Below are 27432 nucleotides of genomic sequence, written 5' to 3'. Positions count from 1 at the left end.
TCTTTTCAGAGTTTGTCCATCAACAATCATGACCCTGGCTTCTACAAACTCATCACATAACTAAACATTAATGGTAGCTTGGGTGCAGTGATCATGACAATCACATTTATAATGTGCAAACAGAATAAAGTCCAGTCCTTTAAAAGGGCTGATTTCAAAAACCTGAAAATTGTGAGCCTCATCAGCTAGGAGTACAAATTTAATTGGAAAAATGTGAATGGTGATTAGAAATTGTTTTAAAAACTTTAGATACCAACTTCCCACAATCCCTCAATTGAGGAAGGAGGACATATTGGTTTAAAAAAACTGGTTTTGTGCGGAAGAGAAGGAAGCTCTAAAAAAAAATTAAATACCCCAAAAATGGAAGAGAGGGGTAGTTGATAGTAATGAATATATATCAGAAATTATGAATTGTAGAAAATTGATAATGGAAGCAAAGGGACACAAGGGAAAAAAATCTATTACCAGCAAAGATGAAGACAATAAGGAGGAAGTTTTTTAAAGTGTATTAGGAACAAAGAGAATCCTAACAATGGTATTGGTTCATTACTAGATGGAAATAGTAGAATTGTCAACAATAATGCAGAAAAGGCAGAAGAATGTGATAAATATTTCTGATCTGTATTTGGAAAAAAACAAATGATGTAGCCATATCATATGATAAGATACTTTCCATTCCACTAGTATCTCAGTAGGATATAAAACAGCAGTTACTAAAGTCAGATATTTTTAAATCAGCAGGTCCAAATAACTTGCATCCAAGAATTTTAGAAGAGCTCACTATGGAGCTCACTGGAGTGTGAATGTTAATTTTCCATAAGTCTTCGAACACCAGGGAAGTTCCGGAAGACTGGAAGAAAGTTAACGTTGTGCCAATATTTTAAAAGGGTCTGCCAGTCTCATATCAATCCCAGGCAAAATAATGGACCAGCTGATATGGGACTTGATTAATAAAAAATTAAAGGAGGGTAATATAATTAATGACCATCACCATGGGTTTATGGGAAATAGATCCTGTCAGATTAGTACTATTTTCAATAAATCTTTGATGATGGCCATTAATTATATTACCCTCCTTTAATTCTTTATTAATAAGGTCAAAACATTACATAATCAATGCCAATCAGCATAGGGTTATGGAAAATATATCTTGTAAAACTAATGACTTTAAGAGATTACATTTGGTTGATAAAAGTTATAGCATTGACGTAATATAGTTTGACTTCTGTAAGGCATTTGAGTTGGTACCACAAAACATTTTGATTAATAAACTAGAACAATATAAAATTAACATAACACATTAAATGGATTAAAAGCTGGCTAACTGATAGGTCTGAAAATGTAATTGTGAACAAGGAATCATCATCAAATGGGTGCATTTCTTGTAGGATCCCACAGAGATCAGTTGTTGGCCCTAAGCAATTTAACATTTTTCTCAATGACCTAAAAGCAAACATAATATCATCACTAATAAAGTTTTCAGACTACACAAAAACTGGGAGAGTGCTAAACAATGAAGAGGAGAGGTCACTGATTAGCGCAATCTCAATCATTTGGTAAACTGGGCACAAGAAAACAATGTTTTTAATATGGCTAAATGTAAATGTATACATCTAAGAACAGAGAATGTAGGCCATACTTACAGGATGAGGACTCTATCCTAGGAAGTAGGGACTCTGAAAAAGATTTGAAGGTAGTGGTCATTTATCCACTGAACAGGAGCTCCCAGTGTGACACTATGACCAAGAGGAATAATGTGAGCCCTGGATGCATAAATATGGAATCTCAAGTAAGAGTAGAGAGGTTATTTGACCTCTGTATTTGGCACTGGTGCAACTGCTGCAGGAGTACTGTGACAAGTTTTGGGACAAAAAATTTAAGAAGGATGTTGATAATTGGAGAGCATTCAAAGAAGAGCCATGACAAGGATTAGAAAGCATGTCTTATGGTAATAGACTCAAGGAACGATTAGCTCAACAAAGAGAAGGTGTGTGGTGGCTGATTACAGGCTAAGTTCTGACATGGGGAACAAATAATAATGGGCTCTTCAGTCTAGCATAGAAAGGTGTAACATGTTCCAATGGCTGGAAGCTGAAGCTAGACAAATTCAGACTGGAAATAAGGTGTAAATTTTAACAGTGAGGGTAGTTAACCATTGGATCAATTTACTGAGAGTTGTGGTATATTTTCCATCACTGACAACACTTATATCAAAATTGGATGTTTGTCTAAAAACTATGGTCTAGGAATTATTTTGGAAAAATTCTATGGCCTACATTATACAGGTCAGACTGGATGGTCAAAATGGTCCTTTCTGGCCTTGGTCATCAGCAATATACCCAAATCTTTAGGCTGTTGGCTGACACTGGTCTATGTAACAATGGCAGAAAAGGAATTTTGATAACAGACATAACCATAAGTAGGCATTTTGGGGACAGAGAGCATTGACATCAACACCATTTCATGAATAGGTGTTTTCACTATTATACCTTTTCCCCCTGAACGTTTAAGGCATCTGAAGGAACTGCTGGGGCTGGTAACATCACTAGCAGTAACATCACCTGAGATGGTGGAGCCTCTGGGGGTTGATCAAGGTGATATTTGGAGAGTGGATTTCAAGAGAGGGTGAATGGAGAATGGTGGCAGGGAAGTCACATGGAGTTGGAAGGTCAGAGAGAAGGTCAGGCAAGACTTTCCTGGAGTGGGAGGCTAACTGAAGAAGGGTTGGTAGAGCCCTGAGGAGGGGACCTGGAGATAGTTCGGCTGAGCGTCCAGAGCTCCAAAAGCTCCACACATAGATAGATTGTGTTGGGCTTTGGAGGGGAGAGATTCCTCAGAGAAAGTGAGGGCTCCCAAAGCCATCCCAGGAACCTAGCAGCAAGGGCTGCTGGTGGGAGATAACATCAGGCACAGACAGGTCACAGCACAATCAGTATGTATATTTGTAAGTAATTGTGAAGTTCAAATGAGATGAGCATATTTCTGTGTGTAGAACTATTCCTTTAATGCTTCCAATTCCATGTTGGATTATATTTGTTCTTAACTTGTCCTAAACAAGATCCGTTATTTTCACTAACTGTAAGACTAAGCCTGATATGTACTATTATGCTATTTAGACATCTGACTGATGCTTCTCAAAGTGACACTACATCAGACTTACCACAAAGAAGAGTATCTTTCTGGATTTCCAATTCCTGAAGAGAAAGGACTAAAATGTTTTATCTATAAGTCTAAAAGGAACAAGGACTGAGTACTGTATGGTGGCAGCAGTGGTACCAGATAGAAGGTCACCGAGTATATCCGTGTACGTGTGTCAGTTGTTCACCAGAGGGGGAGTATGTCATCAAAGCATCTGTAAAAAGTACTAAGTTGCATCTCTGGAAATGCCTGTTCATATGCTCCAGCTCTTGGAACTGATATTGACAGAAATGGTGTTCAATTAGATTGATAGATATGGGTGATTAATACAGTAACTATAAGTAGATGTAGGTAATACTCACTATCTCTGGCTAAGCTAAGTGCTTACAAATATTCAGAATTGAGGAAAAAGAAACCCTTTGAGAATATTTTCACATGACTTAAGTAAACCTTACTCAAAGCAATTATTTACATAGGCTTCACTAGGATGACAAGATCAGTGGTTCTCAACCATGGGTACATGTACCCCTGGTGGTACACTCATGTCTTCCAGAGGGTACATCAGCTCATCTAGCTATTTGCCTAGTTTTACAACAGGCTACATAAAAAGCACTAGCGAAGTCAATACAAACTAAAACTTCATGCAGATAATGACTTGTTTATACTGCTCTATATACCATACACTGAAATGCAAGTAAATATTAATATTCTGATTTATTTTATAATTATGGTAAAAATGAGAAAGTAAGCAATTTTTCAGTAATAGTGTGCTGTGACACTTTTGTATGTTTATGCCTGATTTTGTAAGCAAGTAGTTTTTAAGTGAGGTGAAACTTGGGGGTATGCAAGACAAATCAGACTCCTGAAAGGAGTACAATAGTCTGGAAAGGTTGAGAGCCACTGGACTAGAGGGCTTAGTGAACTGATAATGTAATGTAAAGCTATTCATCTCTAGCTCACCAATTCAAATCCAGCCATCTCAACAGGCCCACTAGGATTGAACTACACTCTTGCTTCCTTAAGTTCCTCCTTTCCAGTCTGGTTGGATGAATTTGACTTTGACAAGATTTGTGACAGCATTAGGAAGCTACTACTCTTGGTGCCTCTGCTCCTGTTTTATGGATAGAGGGCCCCACCACCTTCTACAGCTGGCATCCTAGCACCTCTCACAAGACAACAGTAACAACATTACCCACCCACAAAGACCCGAGTTAGAAGATTGGGCCTTTCATAGGTATTGATCACCTTTGACTATATGATAGGTGAACTCCCATTTTTGGGTGTATCCATCTCATTGCCATACATTTCATCTGTAAGAGTTTATAAATAGAGCTAAACCATATGATAAGATATATAGACTTCACTGGGTTTTCAAGTTAAAACTTTTCTTAAGCAGGAGCTCCTTAAGATGTTTCCCCTAACTGACAGAATTATAAAATAAATTCAGCCATGAGGAACTGAGCAAGTTAAACCAAAAGCAATTATCAGTGTGTTGAACTGGGAGCACAAAAGGTAGAGGCTCTGGGAAGTTCTTCTCTCCAGACACTTGACTCTCTTATAGAAAGAATTGATCCTTGACTAGCATTGCGTGCAGGAACAAAGGGTGTATATAATTAAACCCAGAGAAAGGCAAGTTGTGTGATCCCTTCATTTGTGCTTTATAAGTACTTTGGTTTTAGGTCTGTCAAAAAGAAAGTGCAAGGAGACATTTAAAACATGATCTCTGGCAGTAGTATCTTTCTTTGTCGCCACATTGTCTACACAGTTAATATGCAAGTAGGACACATTTTCACCCACCTGATGACTTACTGTGGCAATAAACCCAATATCCTTACCAGCAGGTTCACTGAAAGACTGACTGCAGGGTGAGGTATTTACATTAAAGTGACTGGCAAGAAACAAAACAGTTGGATTAGTGCCCTGTTGATAAATTGTGTAGTCAATTGCTTGACCAAATTTTGGTTCATTATGAAATATATTCACGAGACCAAACAATGAATGTATGCAGTATTTCTGTAGTAGTGTCAGTCCCAGGATATTAAACAGACAAGGTGGGTGAAGCAATATATTTTATTGGACCAACTTCTGTTAGTGAGAGAGACCAGTTTTTGAGCCCACACAGAGGTCTTCCTCTTCACGCAGTGTCACAGATAAAAAGAAGATGGAACAGATTGTATAGTATAAGTACTTCACATATTTCAAGGGACCATTCAAGGTGAAGCAGCCCATTAATACTCCTCCAGCCATAGGGAGAAAAGGGGAGTTGTTAGTGGATTATAGATTGTTGCAATAAGCCGTAAATCCAGTGTCTTTTCAGTCTGTGATATTTAGCGTCTAGCTAACTTATGAGTTTAAGCTCCCAGGCTCATCTTTTGAAAGTGTTGTCCAGGTTTCATTTCAGCATATATTAGTCAACAGCCTCTTTTGCTTCTTTATGATTGATAAAGAAGGCCTGGTAGATTTTATGTTTTTGTTTAATTCTTTTTTTAAGGCTGTGGTTTGTCTGTTTGTCATCAGTTGGGTCTGGTCTTTCCTACTTTGCTGGAGGTCGTTTTGGGGGATGCAGGGAAATGGACTGGGAGCTCTTTCTACACTTAATTGAAGGTGGGGGTGGTTATCAAAATGTTAACTTTAGAGTGTTAAATTATTTTGATCGAGGCTAGTATCAAAGTGAAATTTTTAAACATGTGAATAAAAATCATCTCCTATTAATTACTCAAGTCTTTGCTTACTTGGTACCTATGCCCTGGTCTACACTAGGACTTTAGGTCGAATTTAGCAGCGTTAAATCGATGTAAACCTGCACCCGTCCACACGATGAAGTCCTTTATTTCAACTTAAAGGGCTCTTAAAATCTATTTCCTTACTCCAAATTTGGGGTACTGTGGACACAATTCGACGGTATTGGCCTCCGGGAGCTATCTCAGAAGTGCTCCATCGTGACTGCTCTGGACAGCACTCTCAACTCAGATGCACGATTGTCTGCCGTTGCTCTGACGCAGGGAGGGGCGACTGACGACATGGCTTACAGGGTTGGCTTACAGGGAGTTAAAATCAACAAAGGGGGTGGCTTTACATCAAGGAGTATTTCAGGCAGGACTTCGCAGAGGGTTCCAATAAGAAATGGTGCACCTAAGTTATTGTTCTTATTGGAACAAGCAGGTTGGTCTGGCCTCTGATTGATACAGCTAGATTTACCTCGCTGCACCTTCTCTGTGAGTGACTACAGTGTGACCTAGAGGAATGAGTCCCCTAGGTGGGGGGGGTTGCAAATGAGTACAAAACAAATCTGGTCTATTTCTTGTTTTGATCCACTCCATCTATCTTTTACATCTTTGGCTGGCAGCAGATGGTGCAGAAGGACTGCATGCCATCCACATCTCATGGCTGCTTGGCAGAAGATGGTACAATAGGACTGCTAGCCATCCTCATCTCTTGCCTGCCCAGCAGAAGATGGTACAAGAGGACTGCTAGCAATCCGTATCGCCTGCCTGCTCACCATAAGATGGTTCAATAGGACTGACTGCAGGACTAAAGAGAATGACCTGATCAAGTCACTCCAAATTTAGTCCCTGCGCCCATGTCTGCCCAGGCGCTCCTGATCGACCTCACAGAGGCGACCAGGAGCACCTCGGACATGACGATGACGGCTACCAGTCGTATTGCACCATCTGCTGCCATAAGGCAATGGGTTGCTGCTGCTGTGTAGCAATGCAGTACCACGTCTGCCAGCACCCAGGAAACATACGGTGACAGTGAGCTGAGCGGGCTCCATGCTTGCCGTGGTATGGCATCTGCACGGGTAACCCAGGAAAAAAGGCGCAAAACGATTGTCTGCCCTTTCTTTCACGGAGGGAGGGAGGGAAGGGGGGCCTGACGACATGTACCCACAACCACCCACGACACTGTTTTAGCCCCATCAGGCATTGGGATCTCAACCCAGAATTCCAATGGGCAGCGGAGACTGCGGGAACTGTGGGATAGCTACCCACAGTGCAACACTCTGGAAGTCGACACTTGCCTCGGTACTGTGGAAGCACTCCGCCGAGTTAATGCATTTAATGCACTTAGAGCATTTTCTGTGGGGACACACACACTCAAATATATAAAACCGATTTCTAAAAAACCGACTTCTATAAATTCTACCTAATTTCGTAGTGTAGACATACCCTATGATATCAAAACCCTACTGGTTCCTCAGCCTGCCATAGAGTCTTCCAGGAAAAATTAGGGCTTACAAGACCTGAAATCTCAGTGTCAAAGAAAAGTATAACTTCATATTTGGCAATAATTTTTTAAAAGGGCACAAAACATTTTTCTCCTTTGTTGGGAGACAGACTCTTATTTTAGATGTCAGATGATATTATTGGCTTGAGTGTTGGATCCATTTATGATAAAAGTATGAGCCACATTCAGCAGATGATAGAGCAAGATCAAAAGGGAATAATGTATGTGTAGTCTTAAAATGAGAAAACTATTTTAAAGAGGAAAAACAACTTATGTTACTGGAGGTTTATTGGTACAACAGAGCAGAGGGTGCCAAATACTTACAAAAGCCTAAAGAAACAAGTCATACTGTCCTGTCATTTGTCTTATCATCAGAGAGGTCAGAGGAGAATAGCTGAATTCTACATTCTGAAGAAACAAGCTAGCTACAATAGCTGCATCTGCTATTAGTTCATGTATCCTCCATATAAATTGTGGATTAGTTTAAATTAATTAGACTACCTTTGAGACTACCTTTTTACACATTGACATTAATATTTTTCATTAATATTTGTTCATTCATCCCCATACGTCATACCTCCCTTTCCCCGCTCTTTGTATCTTGAACCTGTGGCAATAGCTAGGGAAGGAGATAGCGATAGCAGTGACATCTAACATTCACTGGTGTATCAGTCTACTCGAAGAGTACAAATTGGCAGATACACAAAATCATTTAAAATATCAAGAACTGTACCCTCAGATGAAAAAAAAGGTTTTAATTTTTTCTCGTCATCTAAATGCATTTGATGCCAAAATATCATTTCTTTAATGCCTTCTCAGTCATTCACACCAAATACTACAGTTTGCAAATATCCTGCAGCATTTGAGCCCAACACACAAGTTTAAAATGTAAACCCCTCCAATCATACTGCACCTTCTCTCTCACAAATATGCAATCTATAAAAGTTTAAAATGGGTTTCATGATTTAGTTGATGGGGGCAGGGAAACAGACTGTGGATTGGAAAATGTATCTCAGCTGGCATACATTTTCAAATGTAATGAGGGAGCCTTACCTATGTATTTGGCTTAAAATAGGAATATTTTATCATTTAAGGCACAGCACCACATTCCTTTTGTTGTTAATATGATTTGCCTTCCTCCAACGTTAAAAGGGGCACATCTAAGCCACAACTCTACTTGCTTTCATTAAACTATTGTGGATCATTACTAATTTGCACAATTCTAGTAAATTAATTTTTTATCCAAGTTTTCCTCAACCAGGCTTGCAGGTTTGTACTGTTGTTGTACCCAAAATGATATCAAAGAACGCAAGATGTGTATAGCCAATGACTGTATAACACAATATGGTTAATGTAAACCATTTGGGCATAAGTTAGTTTGGCATGTTAATCACCACATGCTTGTAAACAAACCAAAGAATACTCAGAGGCATAATCTGTCACAGATTATGAGGGGTTAATCTTGAGAAAACAGACCCTTTGTTAAAAGCCTCATTCTGCAACCCTTAATCATGTTTAGTAGCACTTAAAGTCAACTCAAATACTGCCCAGTCCATGGGACTGTTAGTGTGGGAAAGGTTGAAGAAGCAGACTATCCAATGTTTTTCTTGCTTTGTGAAAATTCAGTCCTTGTCCCATTTTATTCAACTTGAATTTTACCATTGACTTCCATGTGACAGAAAATCAGTCATTAAGCACTGTTCAAGTGCTAATGCTAATAACTTTGGTTTCTTAATACAAAAGGAGTAGACTATAACATCACAATCGTGAAAAGCATACAACTATTCCAGCCAAGGGGTATAATTACAGCAATTTGGTAAGCACAAAAACCAATTGAACAGCCCAAGCGAGATACCCAAAGTCTAAAAGCAGAATAGACAGAACACATTTTAAATTGGTATATTAATAAGACAGAGCGGAAGACTACCAGCTAATGTTTTAACCTGAAGTCTTCTTGACAGCAGCCAGCAACAGTGTACAACAGTTTATCTCATAAAGTTAAGAGAATCCAACTGAAACTGTGGGGCAGTGTGTGTGTGGGCGGGGGGAGGGGGGGTATGAAGGCAATAAGTTACAGATATGGGAATTTGCCCAGGATTTTAAATATCAGCTAGCCCACCCATTTTATGTACTAACCAGATTGCTTTATTTTAGTCTAGTTCTGGTAGCATGGACAATTTATTTATTTTATAATTTATTATCATATTCTGGTCCCTTAAGTATTACTGATCACACCTCTGTCTGCAAGTATGTAATGGCTCTAAGGAGACAGAATAAGACAGGTTCCTTACAGTCAAAGTGCCGCATTTCACCTTTCTCCTCAGTGGGGTGCACAATGGTGGGAAAGGATACAAACAGCACTTCCCTCCTTCAACCCCCATCACACACGTCTATCTGAAGCAGCAAAGTAGAATTGCAATCCCTGAGCTTCCAGAGGAAGGTGTTGCTTCCTCTGAGCCCAAAATACTCCAAAGGGGACAGAGAGAAAGCAGGTTCATAGCCCATTCCCCAGGCACCGTCCAGCAAAGCTTTCTGGGTGCATGGAGATGGGAGAAGAAGGGGAACATAGTTCATTGAGAGATAGAGCCCTCCCAGAGATCTCTTTGTGATAAGGCAACCTGAGACTGCCTCCAAAGTTGGGCTGTACCTTAAAAAGGTACAGATGAATGCTAAAACACACAGAGCCAGAAGAGTGAGGGAAAGGTAAACAAGCAAGAGTGATAGAAGGAATCCATTAAATAGCTTGTAAGGTTGCTCAAATGGTGAGGACAAGGAGTTTGAAGTTTATGCCGAAAGGGATGTAGAGTCATTGAAGGTACTGGTAAGGGAGTTGCTGGGGTGTTGTTTACTGGTCTGAGGTCAGATGTGCAGCCGAGCCTGCATTTCCCTCGCTTTTCTGTACTTCAGGGGTAATTCCTGCTTCCACACTACTAGGATTCCAAAATACGATCTCCCAGCTGGGGTCTGGCTCAGTACAGAAATCATAACCCTTCACTTCCACAGGAGACTCCCACCTGCCCACTCCAGGGCCTCAAGCACCCACAGTGCTCTAACTAGAGTCTGAATTGTGCTTAGTACTGGGTATCAGGGCTCACAATCCTTCCAAATTTATTTCAGAAGTCCTCCAGAGTCCTTTCTCTATGGTTTGTCACAGACCCTCACAGGCTGCTTCCCTGGCTCACACAAGCCCATCCCAGTTACCTTGGCTGGAGAAACCCCACAGCACTGCTGTTCCTTCATGTCCCTTCCTCTCTGAAGAGCTTCCCACCTCCCTTCTGCTTTTCCCCCTTTCTTTCTCTCAGTGAGTGACTCAGCTTTTATGCACTGCTTCCTCCCCCAGCATCTTTGCTGAGAGTCACACATCCCTTCTGGAGACTACCACCTCTGGAATGCCTGACCTTTAAATGGGGTAGAGCCCCCCCCCCCCCCTCCAACAGGACTGCTGGGCCATTATATGGCCAGTACTTTGTTACAGGAATGAAGTAGGCAGAGCAGCAGGTGAGAAGAGTTTGGCCAGTGCAATTTAAATAGACTGGAAGAGACTGAACATGGCTGAATAAATCACAATAAATGGCTGAATAAACCAGGAATATCACAGAAGGATATTACAGACAGGAGATCTTGAAGACATAATGAGGATTTTGGCAGCAGGGATAAACTGTGAAAATATTGGATATAAAGAAAAAGCAACAAGATTTAGCAAGAGTCTGAACATGGAAGACAAAAAGAAAAGAGAAAGCTGTCAAAGCCAACATCACCATGCTGGGGAAGATAATAGAATTAGTTAACACTTAGGAGAAGGGAAGACTTGAGGAAAAAGTTAGAATTTTTGTTTTGCCATGTTGAGCTGTAGTTTATAGCAGGCTATCCAGAAAAAAAGTTGTCCAGGGTGGACTCTTCATACAAATGGAGAATGATCGAACTAGAAAGGCAGATTTGTAAGTTATCAGCATAAAGATGGTTGCTGAAGCTGTGGCTGCAGAGGATCCCACTCTGCAGTAAGGTGTAGAGGACAGGATGACACCATAAAAGAAAATCCTGTGAGACACCAATGAACAGTTGTAGAGGGAAAAGCTGGAGCCACCAAGAGATGTCTGAAGGAGAGGCCTGTCAAGAACTTGTCAGGGACTGAGTCATAAAAGGCCAGAAGAGAGAGAGAGAGAGAGAGAGACTGGACAATGGACTTATATGATCATTCTGAGAGAAGCAAAAGTAGGATAAAATGAAGAGGAAGCCCTTGGAAATGGGATGGAAGATGACTCTGGTCACCTTCTGCAAAACAGTCTCTGAGGTCAGTGTAGTTTCCCCAGTTTGACCAGTATGTTCAATATTGCTCTCTGGAAAAAGCTGCTGCTTTTATTAACAGCAAAAAGTTATGTCTATTTATTCAGCCATATTAGTCATTTATAGAGATCATAAATATACACAGTATTTTACAACCATAGAGTGAAACACCTTCTCTGCCTCAAAAGGAGTGGATGCATTATACAAGACAATTTGTCAGAAGCAACAAAGTAAGAAGAACTCTTGCAACACGGGGGTTCAAGGAGCAACTTAACAGAGAGGAAAGTGGACAAATAAAAGATTTTTCTTCCAAGCTCGAGGAGTGGTATAAATAAAAGCATAGAAAGACAGACACAAATGAGCAGAGCATGAGCAGACATGTATCTGGAGGCAAGATTACATAGAGCACTGAAGGTAAAAGACTACAATCACACTTGATATGGTAAGAAGCAGGAAGCATAGAAGGTTGCCAAGATGATGGAGTGGTAATTCTGTGGGGGGCGGGGGGGATACAATTGTCCATACCTATATAGTGCTTTTCATTCCTAAGCTCTTCAATGACATACATTCTGTAGCTCTGAAGGACCACACCTTGTTGGATGGAGGGCCACAGCTACATGAAAAATCAGCTCCTAGAATGCTACCCAAAAAGGGGGGTTGAGGAGTGGGGGGATATTGTCAATGCTCCTCTTACAAAGACTTAGGCTCTTTGGTACCTACATAGAATGCTCCGTTTAAGATTTAATTAAAAAAAGACACAATAAGGTTTTTAGTACTCTGTTTATCTACCAGAAAAGGTGGAACAACAGAGCTGATCCTGCAGGCCCAAGAACCCATGATTCTCAGGGTATTTAGATATCCCAATTCTGATTCTTACAGAAAGCAGCATCCTCTCTAACAGGGTAAGAGCCAGGATACAAGAACCAACATGTTATTCTCACACTTCATATACAGTGACAGATCCTGAAAAAAACTTAACTCCTGTAATTGCCCCAGGGCCATTCAACGCACTTCAGAATCCACAGCTTTTCTCCTGTTATACAAATCAATGGGAAGCAAACACAATCATTGAAAAACACATCTCACAGTGAACTGCATCATGGAACATAAATAAAAGCCTTCATGGACGCTCATGGGAATAAGCCACTAATGGAGGAAACAATCAGTCCTGGACACCATGGTAGAGTTTACAGTAAAATAAACTTGATTAGGGCTAACATTGCATGACCAATCTGGGAGAACAGGAACAAGCAAATGCCATTGTTTCTTTTGTGCCATATCTACAGAGTCAAATTCTTCCCAGTTTCACCCATACTTCCCCTTAACTGAAGTGAACCAAAGTTGGTACAACTCCATAAAGAACTTAGCCCACAGTAATAAAGAAAAATACTGAAATTCCAAAGTAACTGGGCACATCCTCTCTTTGCTTTGGAAGCTGAGAGCTATCCCAAACCTGGCACAGTGAACAGTACTATTCCATTCACCACCATTATGTATCATTTTATATACACATACACACACACACTTGCACTTAGCCTCTAAAATAGAAGTCTGAAAAATTAAATGCAATATCTGTTTAGTCGGCTGTTATTTCAGGGAGGTATTTCTCAAATATTCTGCTCACTTGCTCTTATACCTGTCACAAATTTATCTGTTAAACCAATATGCACTGAATTTCTTTTTAAAGTCACCCTGGAAATGTCCATGCTTTTGAATCACTAGCTAGGTGGCAGCAATAAGGATGCAACAGTTAGGGGCTAACTTCTATAAGACATCTCTTCAGTCTGTGCTGTGTAGTGACTCGTGAGTGGCAGACGTTGTATTATTATGCTGTTACAACATCATGGCGGTTCAATAGTGCAAGATGTATGTAATACAACCACATTCCAGACCATGTCTTCAAACCAAGTTCTAACAGAAAGTGCAAAATAAATTCTCTAAAATAACAAAAGAAAATGATTTTTTCTGGTTTCAGTTTTCAAACCTATATTCTTTTCTTGGAAAAAGAAAAGCATCGAATCCCTTTGTATCACAGCCTAAAGTTCTGTTGAACTCCTGAGCTCACCCACATAGTGTTGCCAATTTTTGTGATTGTATTTCAAGTCTTGAAATTTGTCTGTGTAATGCTCCAACTGCTGGAAGCATGAGATTAAGAAAACCACAACTTTCATTTTAAGAAGTAAATTTCTATCCGTAATGGGTTGCAGAGGAAAGCTCAGTAACATATACCTGTAGGGTACATTTCAGTTATCTACACTGCAATTAAAAACCCATGACCGGCCTGTGTCAGCTGACTCAGGCTTGCAGAGCTCGGGCTAAGAGGCTGTTTAATTGCAATGTTGACTTTCGGGCTCAGGCTGGAGCCTGGGCTCTCGGACCCTGCAAGGTGGGAGGGTGGAGCATGGATTGCAACCTGGAGACCAAACATCTACACTGCAATTAAACAGCCCTGCAAGCCTGAGTCAGCTGGCATGGGCCAGCTGTTGGTGTCAAATTGCAAGATAGTATACCTTACAGGTGCAAAGTTAATAGCCTAGAGGCTGTGGGGTGGCAGGGAAGAGTGAAGCAAAAGATGTGATTTACCTTGATTTTAGTATGGCTTTTAACACAGTCCCACATGGCAGTCTCATAAGCAAGCTAGGGAAATGTGATCTAGATGAAATTACTATAAGCTGAGTACAAAACTGGTTGAAAGACTATATTCAGAATAGTTATCAATGGTACACTATCAAACAGGGAAGGCACATCTAGTGAGGTCCAGCACGAGTCTGTCCTGGATTTAATACTATTCAATATTTTCATTTATGTGGAAAATGAATTGGAGAGTATGCTTATACAATTTGCAGATGACACCAAACTGGAGGGGTTGCAAGCACTTTGGAGGACAGGATGAGAATTCAAGATGACATTTACAAATTGGAGAACTGGTCTGAAATAAACAAGATGAAATTCAGTAAAGACAAATGTAAAATACTTCACTTAGGAAGGAAAAAAGTCAAATGCACAACTACAAAATGGGAAGTAACTGTCTAGGTGATAGTACTGCTGAAAAGAATCTGGGGAACATAGTGGACCACAAATTGAATATAAGTCAATATAATTTTGTTGCAAAAAAGGCTAGTATTCTGGGGTGTATTAACTGGAACATTGGATAGAAGACACTAGAGGTAATACTTGCAATCTACTTGGCACGGGTGAGGCCTCTGCTGAAGTACTGTATTCAGTTTGGGACACCACACATTAGGAAGGGGGTAGACAAACTGGAGAGAATGCAGAGGACAGCAATAAAAAATGATAAAAGGTTTAGAAAACCTGACCTCTGGGGAAAGGTTAAAATAACTGGGGATGTTCAGGTTTGAGAAAAGAAGACTGAGGGAGGACCTCATAATTGTCTTCAAATATGTTAAGGGCTCCTGTAAAGAGGACAGTAATCAATCGTTCTACATGTCCACTGAAGGTAGTCAAGAAGTAACGGGCTTAATGTGCAGCAAAGGAGATTTAGGTTAGACATAAAGGGAAAACTTTCAAACTATAAGGGTAGTAAAGCCCTGTAATAGCCTTCTAAGGGAGGTTGTGGAGTCCACATCATTGGAAGTTTTTAAGAATAGTTGGACAAACATCAGTCAGGAATGGTCTAGGTTTACTTGGTTCTGCCTCAGTGCAGCAGGGGGCTGGGCTTGATGACTTCTTGAGGTCCCTTCCAGCCCTACATTTCTGTGAAAGACCAGAACACAAATTAAAGAAAAAAATACAATTTTAAATCCTCATGGAATGAAACCTTGGCTCCCCTGAAGTCAATGGCAAAACTTAGTGACTTCAGTGAGGCCAGAATTTCATACCATTAATTTAAAAGCCACATATTATTTCTGAGGTCTGATTTGTTATTTTTAAATACTGAGGCTTGGCAATATTGCCCACTTTACAGTGAGCAGATTTGGCCTGTTTTGGCTCTCAAACTAATGCAACCACAGTGGAGCAATTGCAGTTATAACAGTGAAAGGATTTGACATTGCCAAAAAACATATCTTTACTCATGCTAATTAAGGTACTCCCATGTTTAAGCATTGGTAGGATTCGTCCTTATAGAAGGATTCGTCCAGTGCACGGGGCCAACATATGGATCATCACATCACTTAATCTTTCTTGATAGTTTAAGACTTGAGTGGTGCATAGACCTTATTCAACCCTTGCACACCAGAGGTAAATTTCATCCAAATTAAGGAGTACTTTTTTCTTCTGTGGGTTCCCGTTTTGAAAAAGACAATCACCTGCCAAGTCTGCCAGTTGTTATGCAGCATAGTTATCTATTAGAACGTAGCTGAAAGTGCTTGCATTTTGTTTTCCAAAAGTTGTCTATTAATGCCTAGTTTACAGACTATACATTTTTTTTCTAGTTGCTAAGCTAAGTTGCATGTCATTAGCCTACAACTTGAACTGTTGGCTTTTAAGTTTTATTTCCATTTTCCTTAAACCTTGGAGAGTTGAGCTTTATTTTTGTTTTCCATTTTTCCCTTATTTTTTTTCTATAAGAGAATTGACAAAAGATGGGTAAGAAAGAGTTTATTTACTGGGTTGCTTTGCTTTTACCTTTTTTAAAAGTCCTCCTTGTCAGTCTAGAGTTGAGATTCTATCACTCAGTCTCATGAAAATAATCCTTCCTGAATATTAAAAGCATGGTATATACTAAGATTTCATTCTTTTTGTGGGATGTTTACTGTTCACGTCTCTGTGAACCCTAACTTTGTGACAGATCACTTTCCCTTTTCCCCTTGTGAGGAATTCCTCTTCATCTGCTTTTCAACCTTTCTAAAAAAGTCAACAAGCACTCCATCGGCCAATTCCATTACACATTTTCAACTGAAACCATCCCAAAAAGTCTCTGAATTTTACTGCAGAAATTAAATATAAGTAACCCATAAGCTTCAGTTGTTATTTATGGATTCACTATAGAAATGTTATATAGTGATCATTAAGTAGACAGTAAACTCAAGATCAAGGTTGTTGCTGGATTAGATTAGTTCAAAGGAAGGAGCTATTGACAATATTCAACTTTCCTTAATTCATACCTCATCCCCTTTTCTTCTCATTTGGAGAAAAGTATCCATTATATTATGAATAAGGCTACAATTTGGACATGGAGGTCATGGAATCTGTGACTTCCACAGATCTCCATGACTTCAGCCCGCAGTGGCTGGGAGCCGCAGGGTACTCCCACCTCCCGTGGTGGCTGGGAGCTGTGGGGGACCCTTGCTGCCTGGAGTGGCAGGGGTCCCCCACAGCTCCCCAGCCACTGCGGGCAGGGAGGATCCCTTGCAGTTTCCTAGGCATCGCAAGCAGCAGAGGAACCCCACAGCTCCCCCACCTGGGGGGGAATCCCCCACAGCTCCCCAGCCGCCACAGGTGGCAGTTCCTCCCAGCTCCCAGCCGTGGGGCAGGGGCCACAGTTCCCAGCCACAGCAGGGCCAGGTGCTCAACCCTCCTCCCCCCCTGTTTTGTCATGGACATTTTTAATAAAAGTCAGGGACAGGTCACCGCTTCCGTGAATTTTTGTTAATTGCCTGTAACCTGTCCATGACTTCTACTAAAAATGTCCATGACAAAATCATACTCTTAATTATGAATAGTCATTGGTTTGTTTCCCAGACATAAATTAACCTTATAGATGTAATTCCTCAGTCAGACCTTCAACGTTCAATTATCTTTAAAAAAAACCACTTTAATAACACTGCCTTACTGCAGTTGTCTTAGATAAGCTGATGTTTCACCTATCTCTAGATAGCCTCAAAACTGGAAGGAAACTCTTCAGCAATTCACTACACCATTGCTGAGCTTTACTTTATATACACAGGTTTAGTGCTACACCACTATAGAGTTACATTAGTGTAACAATGGTGGTAAGGGTGGCCAGTCAGAGAGGTTTTTCCATTATGCTTATCTATGCTTTTTCAAAATACCACTCTACATTTAAAATACACACTACTGAAAGGATTCTATACTAACTTCCCTGACTCCCTTCTTCCCCCAACCCCCACTCACACACAAGCGCCTTTATCCCCCAAAAATCCCAAAGTGCTTTACAAACTAGGGCTTCAACTCAGCAAAGCTTTTAAGTGTATGCTGAAGTCTCCTTCACGTCAATGGGAAGTTAAGCACATGTTGCTAAAGCAGGGCCTATACAAAATCCCACTTCCCCAAGGAAAGTAACAGGGACTCCATGTTGTATTATTTGAATTCCAAGTTCTTTTTTTGAACCCTGTTATAGTCTTGGCCTTCACAACATCCTCTGGCAAAAAGTTCCACAGGTTGACTGTGCGTTGTATGAAGAAATACTTCCTTTTGTTTGTTTTAAACCTGCTGCCTATTAATTTCATTTGCTGACCCCTAGTTCTTGTGTTATGAGAAGGGGTAAATAGCACTTCCTTATTTACTTTCTCCATTCCATTCGCTTTTTTGACTGCCACTGCATATTGAGTGGATGTTTTCAGAGAAACATCCACAATGACCCCATGATCTCTTTCTTGGGTGGTAACAGATAATTTAGACCCCAATCATTTTATGGGTAGAGTTGGGAATATGTTTCCCGATGTGCATTACTTTGCATTTATCAATATTGAATTTCATCTGCCATTTTGTTGCCCAGTCACCCAGTTTTGAAAGATTCTTTTGTAAGTCTTCGCAGTCTGCTTGGGACTTAACTATCTTGAGTAGTTTTGTATCATCTGCAAATTTTTCCATCTCACTGTTTACCCCTTTTCCCAGATCATTTATGAATATGCTGAATAGTACTGGTCCCAGTACAGACCCCTGGGGGACACCACTATTTACCTCTCTCCATTCTAAAAACTGACCATTTATTCCTACCCTTTGTTTCCTATCTTTTAACCAGTTACCAATCCATGAGAGGACCTTCCCTCTTATCCGATGACAGCTTACTTGTCTTAAGAGCCTTTGGTAATAGACCCTGTCAAAGGCTTTCTGAAAATCTAAGTACACTATATCCACTGGATCCCCCTTGTTCACATGCTTGTAGAACATACCACCAGTTTGGGGCATCTGCCCTTGTTTTCTGACAGTTGTGAGGCATTTTAGACAATGTGCCAGCTCTAACTCATCAGAAGCAGTACACAGAACGAGATTGGGAGACACAATGAAAGGGGCCTACACCCTTTAAGCACTTTAGAGCTCTGCTCTGTTGGGACTGAGGGAAAAGCCAGAGTTTAAAGAATTCAGAGGTCAAGGCAGACAATCAGCAATGTGTATCCAACGGACATTCTTCCTGAAGCACTCTAGCAGTGGGGTTAACCACAGCTGAGTCTCTGGTAGTAACAGTAAAAAGCTACAGAATTCCAAGTGTGGTTTCTCTTCCCCCTCCTATCTCTTCCCCATCAGTCCCATAGTAACTGACAAGCCCTTGTGGGACATCCATCTGCTGGCTAATTCTATGTTTGGTTGCTAATTAACACTGATCTGTATTTTTCCTGATGACCACCAATTGTTCGGATGGACCACAGACAATGGAGTTTTCAGCAGCCAATAAGCGACCAGAATTGCAACATGTAACATTTATTTCTGAAATGCCAAAAACTATTTTAATAAATTATTTACACATTGGAAAGTAACACTGAAGAAATCCATCCGCCTGAGTCATTGACGCTCAAAAACCACAGTATCTCAATGCGTCTTAAAACACAGATCACTTCATAGTAAGTGTATTTATTGTACATAAAGTGCAATTAAACAAAACTGAATCATTGCATAGCAGTTAACATGATGTAGTAGGGTACCTATGGTGTATATTTCAGGAGTAAGCCTTCCTCAAGTCAAAATGCTAAGGTAAAGAATTACTGGGAGAGACCTGATTTTAGATTTGTGCATACACGACTAATTTTAAAACAGTGTATAGAAATTTAAAAGGGAATAACATTCCCTGGACAAGCATTGCAATTGCTCTTCAACCCCTTGCACCCACAGAGTATATGAAACAAACCTAAAAGATAAATCTTATGTTTAGTGAAGAACACTTCTAAATTCATGGTGGAAATATGAGAAATACATATGAATGTGCTTATGAGAAGAGTGGAACTAAAGGCTAACAGCTCACTATCACATATAGCCTTTATGTGACATGCAAAGAGGGAGACAGTTATATGATCACAAGTCTAAGGACCTGACTGTAACATTTTTCCCCTTTACCACTCACATTACAGCTGCCGTCAGAAGCATGGATTCATGCAGGGCCATTTTCTCGTCTCATTAGAAGTTCAGTCATGAGAATGAGGTGCAGAGTTACAGTCTTAATGCCTATTTGGAGAAAAGCAGCATAGTCTGCAGTGCTACTTTGACCTTTTCAGTATTCTGTAATTTGGTTGACCATTCACGTTCTCCCTTGTTTACAGTTTCACTAACCTGGGAAGAAGAGCAGCAGTGTAAAAAGGTCAGAGCAGTACAAAGAAAGTCTAACAGAATATGCTAGGCATTCAAATCCAGATATAATCAATGCCATAAAAATATCAAACTAACCCACCCAGAAAATGGCATCATAATACATTCTCAATACACAAATATTGAGAAATAAACCAAACTAGTCCACCACGCACCTAGTGGTTTACACTGGTAACTAAATTCTTTGAGCGTAGAGGTACACTGTGGGTACATTTAATTATTCCATTTCCAGAGATTATCATGAAATGAAGTTTCTACTTTTATAATTTGGACAACTGGCTATATATATATATTGTGTGACACCCCAAATTAGCAGTTGTTTTTTTCTAGTCCTACCTTGGACATTCAGGACTTCAAATCAGCAAGATACTTTAAGCATTTCTAGTCCCCCTGAACATGCTGCTTACAGTGACGCATGTTCAGATGTCTCCTGCTGAATCGTTACCAAAAGTACACATAAATCAATGGCAATGACACAGACCTTCAGATTTTTTTTTAAAAGGGTCAGGCCTTTACATATCTAAATATGGGAACCCAACCGCTGGGGCAACAAAATTAGAAAATGGTTTTGAAAATGCTGAAAATAATGTACATCAAAAAAACTGTTGGGGATCAAATCATATTGCTGAATATTCTTTTATTCAGTTTCATGGAAATAACATATATATAAATTTATCCAGTTCCCCACAAACAATATTTTTGATATTCAGTCATAGGAATCCCATTTTTGAACATCTTCATTTGTGTGGAACATTTTTGTTGCCATAGAAGTTTAATGTTAAAGTCACTCTATTCCTGCTCTTATTTTTATACTAATGAAAAGACAAAGGTTGGTCAAAAATTCTGCCAAAATTATTTTGGCCAAAAACATTTCCATTTTCCAGTGAAAAGCTGAAATTGTCTTCTTCCTGAAGGGGGGAAACATTTTCCAAAGAGCTCTACAAGTACCTTTGAACTTCTGGATCACCTTGATCGGTTTTCTTTGATTTTTTCCCCTGTTATAATCGTGTTTTTATTGTGTTGTGTATGCACTCTAAACACTTCAGGCAGGGGAGCTTTAAAACAAAACCAAAAATTACTTTTAGTTACTGAAAATCCAAACAAGGGACCAAATTCTGCCCACACACCAGAATAAAGCCAGAGAAAATTAATTGATGTCAGACCTTGAATTCACACTGATGTAACAGAAGAATTTGATTCTATGTTTGCATGTTATATCCAATTAAATTGAGAAATAATTGCAAAATTTGTGCTACTGTCCACTTTCTTCTTTACAATTGTTCTTCCTGTTAAAATATCAGTTATGAGAAATCCTAACAATTACGTTTAGTTTAGGAGGAACTTCAGTGAAAGGCTTGGCACTTCAGAGTTGCTATAATAAAAGCCTTTTATGACTCCTAACTCAAACTAGCTCTGATGATATAGGAAAAAAAACCCTAAAGCTTAAATGTTTTGTCTCAAAGATCCAATCTGTCCATCTTTAATCTACATTATACTGTGCAATCCACCCTCTGATTGAAATAAATATAGGGTGTGTAAAACCTACAACTATCTGCAGTTGAACACATCTCAAAAAACACTCTTCTTGTAGGGTGCTGGTTTGTCCTCTGCCTACAAAGGACCCATTGAAGTTAGGCTAATTTAAGAGCTGAATCCACTGTCACACCCAGAGTCTTTTCCAGACTTATATTTCTCAAACAGAGGCAAAAAAAACCCACTAACAGTTCCTCAGCCCACCCTGAGTACTAAAGGTACTAAACAAGGATGAACTTTTGTCGAATTTGATCAAACAGGATTTTGCTAGTTAATTTGATCACTCAGTTCACATCTGTCTCCATGCTGAGACAAACATGTACTAACAAGGAAACTTGTTATTTTTGTAGTGTTCCCTTCAGAAAGGAAAACAAAAGTCAGAGCACACTGTACTCTTCACACTAACACATGATGCCTTACCAATAGCACACATCACTGGAGAAAAAGGGAGATGTCTTATATTGAAAGCTGCAGTGCAAAAACTTATTCCCCATGTACATATTTTTATGTACCACCACATCAACACTAGACTTGAGTCTCCACACATCCCCAGATCTCCATTACACTGTTGGAATTAGTGCTGGGAAAACTGGTTTAGTATATATGAAAATTCCCAAAATCTTCCCCTATCCATAAAACTAAAGTTACAGTAAGTCTTGAGATCTGGGACACTGAGGCTTATTGATGGCATTGATCTCAGGGAAGTTATTCCTGATTTACATCAGTAGACATGAGTGGAGTATCAAGCCCAAAGAGTCTTGCTATAAGCACAAAGTTACTTACTCCACAAAAATTGCTGCTTTTGTCAAAATAGAGAGGAAAGTTTCCTCACCATTAATGATAGAAGTAGTCAGGGGATTCTAATGAAAGTGCCCACATTATCAGGAATCCCCACCCCCACCATAGAGTTTTTGTGGGTTTTCTTTGACATTTCCCACAAGTACTCTGGAGAAATCATCATAGAGCACTTTTACAAGCAAAAAAGAGATTCTATTCAGATCTTATTTAAATCAGTACATTTAAAAGTGATTCAAAAATGTTAATGCTATGCTCAAACTAGTCCCAGGTAATTGTTTTTGGTGTCCACTCTAGTTGCCTTGCTAGGCAGCTAGAATCATAATCAGACACTGAACATCTTTTTAAACTTATTTGTTTAAGTGTGCGATTGTGCAGTGCAATCTTAAGCATCCCTGAAATTGACAACCTGTTGAAATGATGATTGCTTCAACAGTTTTGGGGCCTCCTCATACCAATCTTGCACTACTTCTGGTATTGCTGTGAAACAGGAGTCAGCCTCCTGCATCTTAAGCCAACCAGGTCCCATTCAGACCAGAGTTCACCACAGGTGACAATATTTGTCCCTTTCATTTTACAGTTACTGGATGGCATTCTGGAATTGGAGCGTACCGCAGCAAAGGACAATTGTAATGCTCAGACTACTTACTGGAATGCTTATTCCTACTATTTTTTTATGTCCTCAACTCTCTCCAAACTAATGCAATTCCATATTAACCCAGGTGGAAAGCTGGTTGCAGTACATTGGATATCACAGGCTTGTGTATATTGTTGCAATCCAGAAATTCTATTAGAAACAATGAAAAGTAACATGTCCTGAAATGAAATTAGTGTAGAATTAAAGATTACGCACACATCAGAAAAATTTGTCAAATGCTGATCACAGTGGGCCCTCTGCTAATGGATACCTCTCCTCTCCTATTGTGAAAGCCCAATCTAACTGATGGTTCTTGTGTTTATCCACTTTCATTCTAGATCATCCATGTTTTCACATCCTCCCTCACTCACTCATTCGCACCCCTCCAATGATGAGCTCACTTGTAGAAACCAGCAGAAGTAGTTCTATTCATAGCCTTTTGTGACATTCTATGATTAAAACATGACCAGGTAGATCATTGTTGCTACCACTCTTTTATAATTGCAACAAAACTTGTACAAAGTATGACAACTAAGGTGTCAATAGAAAAGTTATGGTTTGTTAAATATGATTATCCTATTTGTATGCATATATCATTTTGGTATCTGAAGTTATGAATATTAACTATGTACCTGTATTTCAAATGTTGGCTCCTGTGGTAACACCCACAAGGTATTTAGCCAGCACATTGTGAATGGAGTATTCAAGCTGACGGCTCATCAGCGGACACAATGGACCCTGGAAGAAGCCTATCCACACCTAATGGACATTCAGATGAACATTCTAACTAGAGTATGGGTAATGACCTCTGCTATGACTCAGCAAAGTATGCAAGGGCATGTGACAAGACCATGTGACACTACACTCTATCTTGTTACCTGTATTTTTCCACAAGCTGTGAGGAGGGCTTTGTTTGAAACAATGGGTTTCCCTCTACATGGCAGAAACTATTAAATGCCCTGGAAACATCTTCATCTGGCCTCTTTTCTACTCTGATCTCTGGACTATGGTTTTATACTAATGGGAGCATTCTAACTAAGGGACTGAGGACCTTCCAATGAATTGGGAACAACCAGAAGCTTAACCAGTTAGCAGTGTGTGCCATCACTGCTTCAAACCTGATCCAAGAGCTCACCATCTTTACTATAAAACCGACCTCAAAACTGCACATATGTGTATGTATAATGATCTTTTAACCAATACTTTCTCTCTTCTTTTTTTAATAATGTTTAGTTAATAAGAATTGACTGTAAGCATGTATTTGGGTAAGATCTAAAGTATTCATTAACTTCAGAGGTAATGTGTTCAATCCTTTGGGATTGGTAGAACATTTTTACATGATGAACAAGCTTTTCAGTAATCTCTCATCGTATTTGACTGGATGTCTGGGTGGAAGCCCAAAGCTGGGTTGCTTTTAAGGGAACTGTGTTTTGGCTTCCGTGTAACCAGTAGGGTATCGTAGAAGCTGTTCTGTTGCTAGCTTGGTGGATCTAAGTATTAGAAATAAACACCATCTTTGGGGATTGTCTGCCCCATTCTTTACAGTTTGCCAATCAATTGAGGGGTTTCCTATAGTTTCACGAAGGGCAAGCTCAACGCAAGATACAATGTAATTTTTAGAAACTAATTCTACGAGACAGTTCTTGAATCCAAGGAAAAATGTGGGAGACCCTTTGAGACATTTAGGGTCAAATTTCAAGGAGCATCAACTACATTTATACACAGACAATTTTTCATCCATGTCTCCCATGCACAAAGAGAACAGTACTAAGGTCTACGTATCTGACGTATTGGTATGACACATTCTGATGGAAAATGATTGTAAGCAAAACTGTAGACATACATTTAGAAGCCAGCTGTTGGCCCTGTCTAGTCTGAACACAATATTAGAAAATTCTGTTTATTGGAATAGCATTGAACTGGCAGTGGAATGGATGATGATGGTAAAAAAAAATCTCTTTCACTTCCCCTTGATATTACTAGAAGGTCACACACACTTTGTTGCTTCTGTAGGCTTTATTCATTCCCCTTGCATTCCCCCATTTCCCGTCACAAGTACCCCATGTGACATTCTCCCATCCCTCTCCACGTCAGGAACTCCCTGCAACACCCCCATCCCCTCTCATGTCAGGGGCTCTGTCTCCCCTGCCCATCCTCCTTCCCCATTCCAGGGGCTGTGGGCACCCCAACTCCCTCCTTCCCCACACCCCTCTCCACCACCACCATCACCTATTTATTTTCTGCCAGGGAGTCAAAAATCACTGTCACACAACCAGTATCTGAGCTAAGAATATCCAGGGTTTTAAGTAAAGCTTTCTTGTGCCTACCATATTTGGTTGATGGGTTCATTAATAGAGACGTTTCAAATAAGCATAGTAAGCATCTGAAGCCTCACTTCATCTGGAAGTGGTCTGAAGCATCTGAAGAAGTGGGGTTTTTACCCATGAAAGCTTATGCCCAAATAAATCTGTTAGCCCTTAAGGTGCCACCGGACTCCTCGTTGACTTCATCTTGTAATAGACAATACTTCAGATCTCTGGGGAAAGGGAATAGACTCTTCATGGGGGGCGGTGGGATTTCAGGACTTTGTAAATTGGCATTGCTCTGCTGCCCTAGGACAAAAATATCTTTATCATACCACAATAGATGTGCACGAGTCGGTCAAAGATGCAAGAGATGCTTCTACAGTCTGTGCTACCTTCACATGACTTCTTTTGATATTCAGAGAGACAAAGATAAGAAGACTGCAAACATATGGCATGTGAAGAGAAAAATGTGCAGCAATGTCTGGTCCACACTACACAGTTAGGTCAACATAAGGCACGTGTCATAAATATAAAGGGAAGGGGAGACACCTTGAAAATCCCTCCTGGCCAGAGGCAAAACCCTTTCACCTGGAAAGGGTTAAGAAGCTAGGATAACCTCGCTGGCACCTGACCAAAATGACCAATGAGGAGACAAGATACTTTCAAAAGCTGGAGGCGGGGAGAAACAAAGGTTCTCTCTGTCTGTGTGATGCTTTTGCCGGGAACAGAACAGGAATGGAGTCTTAGAAATTAGTAAGTAATCTAGCTAGATATGTGTTAGAGTCTGTTTTGTTTAAATGGCTGATAAAATAAGCTGTGCTGGAGGGAATGTATATTCCTGGTTTTGTGTCTTTTTGTAACTTAAGGTTTTGCCTAGAGGGATTCTCTATGTTTTGAATCTGATTACCCTGTAAGGTATGTACCCTTCTGATTTTACAGAGGTGATTCTTTTACTTTTTCTTCAATTAAAATTCTTCTTCTAAGAACCTGATTGCTTTTTTCATTGTTTTTAAGATCCCGGGGCTTGGGTCTGTGTTCACCTATGCAAACTGGTGAGGATTTTTATCAAGCCTTCCCCAGGAAAGGGGGTGTAGGGTTTGGCGAGGATGGGGGGGGGAGACGTTTTCAAGCGGGCTCGTTCCCTGTTATATATTTGTTAGACACTTGGTCGTGGCAGCAATAAAGTCCAGGGGCAAAAGGTAAGATAGTTTGTACCTTGGGGAAGTTTTAACCTAAGCTAGTAAAAATAAGCTTAGGGAGTTTTTCATGTAGGTCCCCACATCTGTACCCTAGAGTTCAGAGTGGGGAAGGAAACTTGACAGATCTTACTGCCCCTCTTCAGGTCAACGGAAGTGCTCCTGGAGAGGACGTGCTCCACCAACAGAAGGAGGATAGTGTGGACATCCGCCATCACAGTAAATTACTGCTAAATTATGTTAGGTCGACTTAAGGCTGTTGTGTAGACATGCCTTTAATGTTCCCCTAATCAACACAAATGGTTGATTAAGAGTTACTCAGGCAGCTCCTTGTCATGGATATTTATTATGGAATATGTTGAAACATTGTTTCAAAGCATTCTCAGTTTCCCTAGTAGTACAGGACAGTGCTCGCTTAAAAGGAGCACCCTTTTGTTGTAAAGAAGAGTTGATTTCAGTTCCTGCACAGGCTTTTTTATTTTATCTGTCTTTGTCCCTGTTTCTGGCATGTTCTACTTGGTAGTTTTGCAATCCTGAGTTCCAACTCGTGCAATAATCCTTTACCTTGAAGTGCCTTCTTGATGGGACTAAATTAAGGACACAGGCTGTGTATCTATGAATACAGATATTTATTCTAGCATATAAACAAATAACAGCACAAGTTAGGATAGAATAAAAGAAAGGAGTGACAGTTCAAAATGCAAGTTTGTCATATCAGATCAGTGACAAGCCAACTAAAGGTGAGTCCGGTTAAATCAGAAATTCAGGTAAAGTACTGTACGGTGCTGTTCATCTAGGCACCTTCTAGTGCATGAATGACAAACTATTTATAGCAAAATAGAATTTAGACAAAGCTTTTGAGAATAGTAGAACA

The sequence above is a fragment of the Lepidochelys kempii genome, chromosome 2, assembly GCF_965140285.1.
Source record: "Lepidochelys kempii isolate rLepKem1 chromosome 2, rLepKem1.hap1, whole genome shotgun sequence".
NCBI lineage: Eukaryota > Metazoa > Chordata > Testudines > Cheloniidae > Lepidochelys > Lepidochelys kempii.
This window is presented reverse-complemented; position numbering follows the sequence as displayed.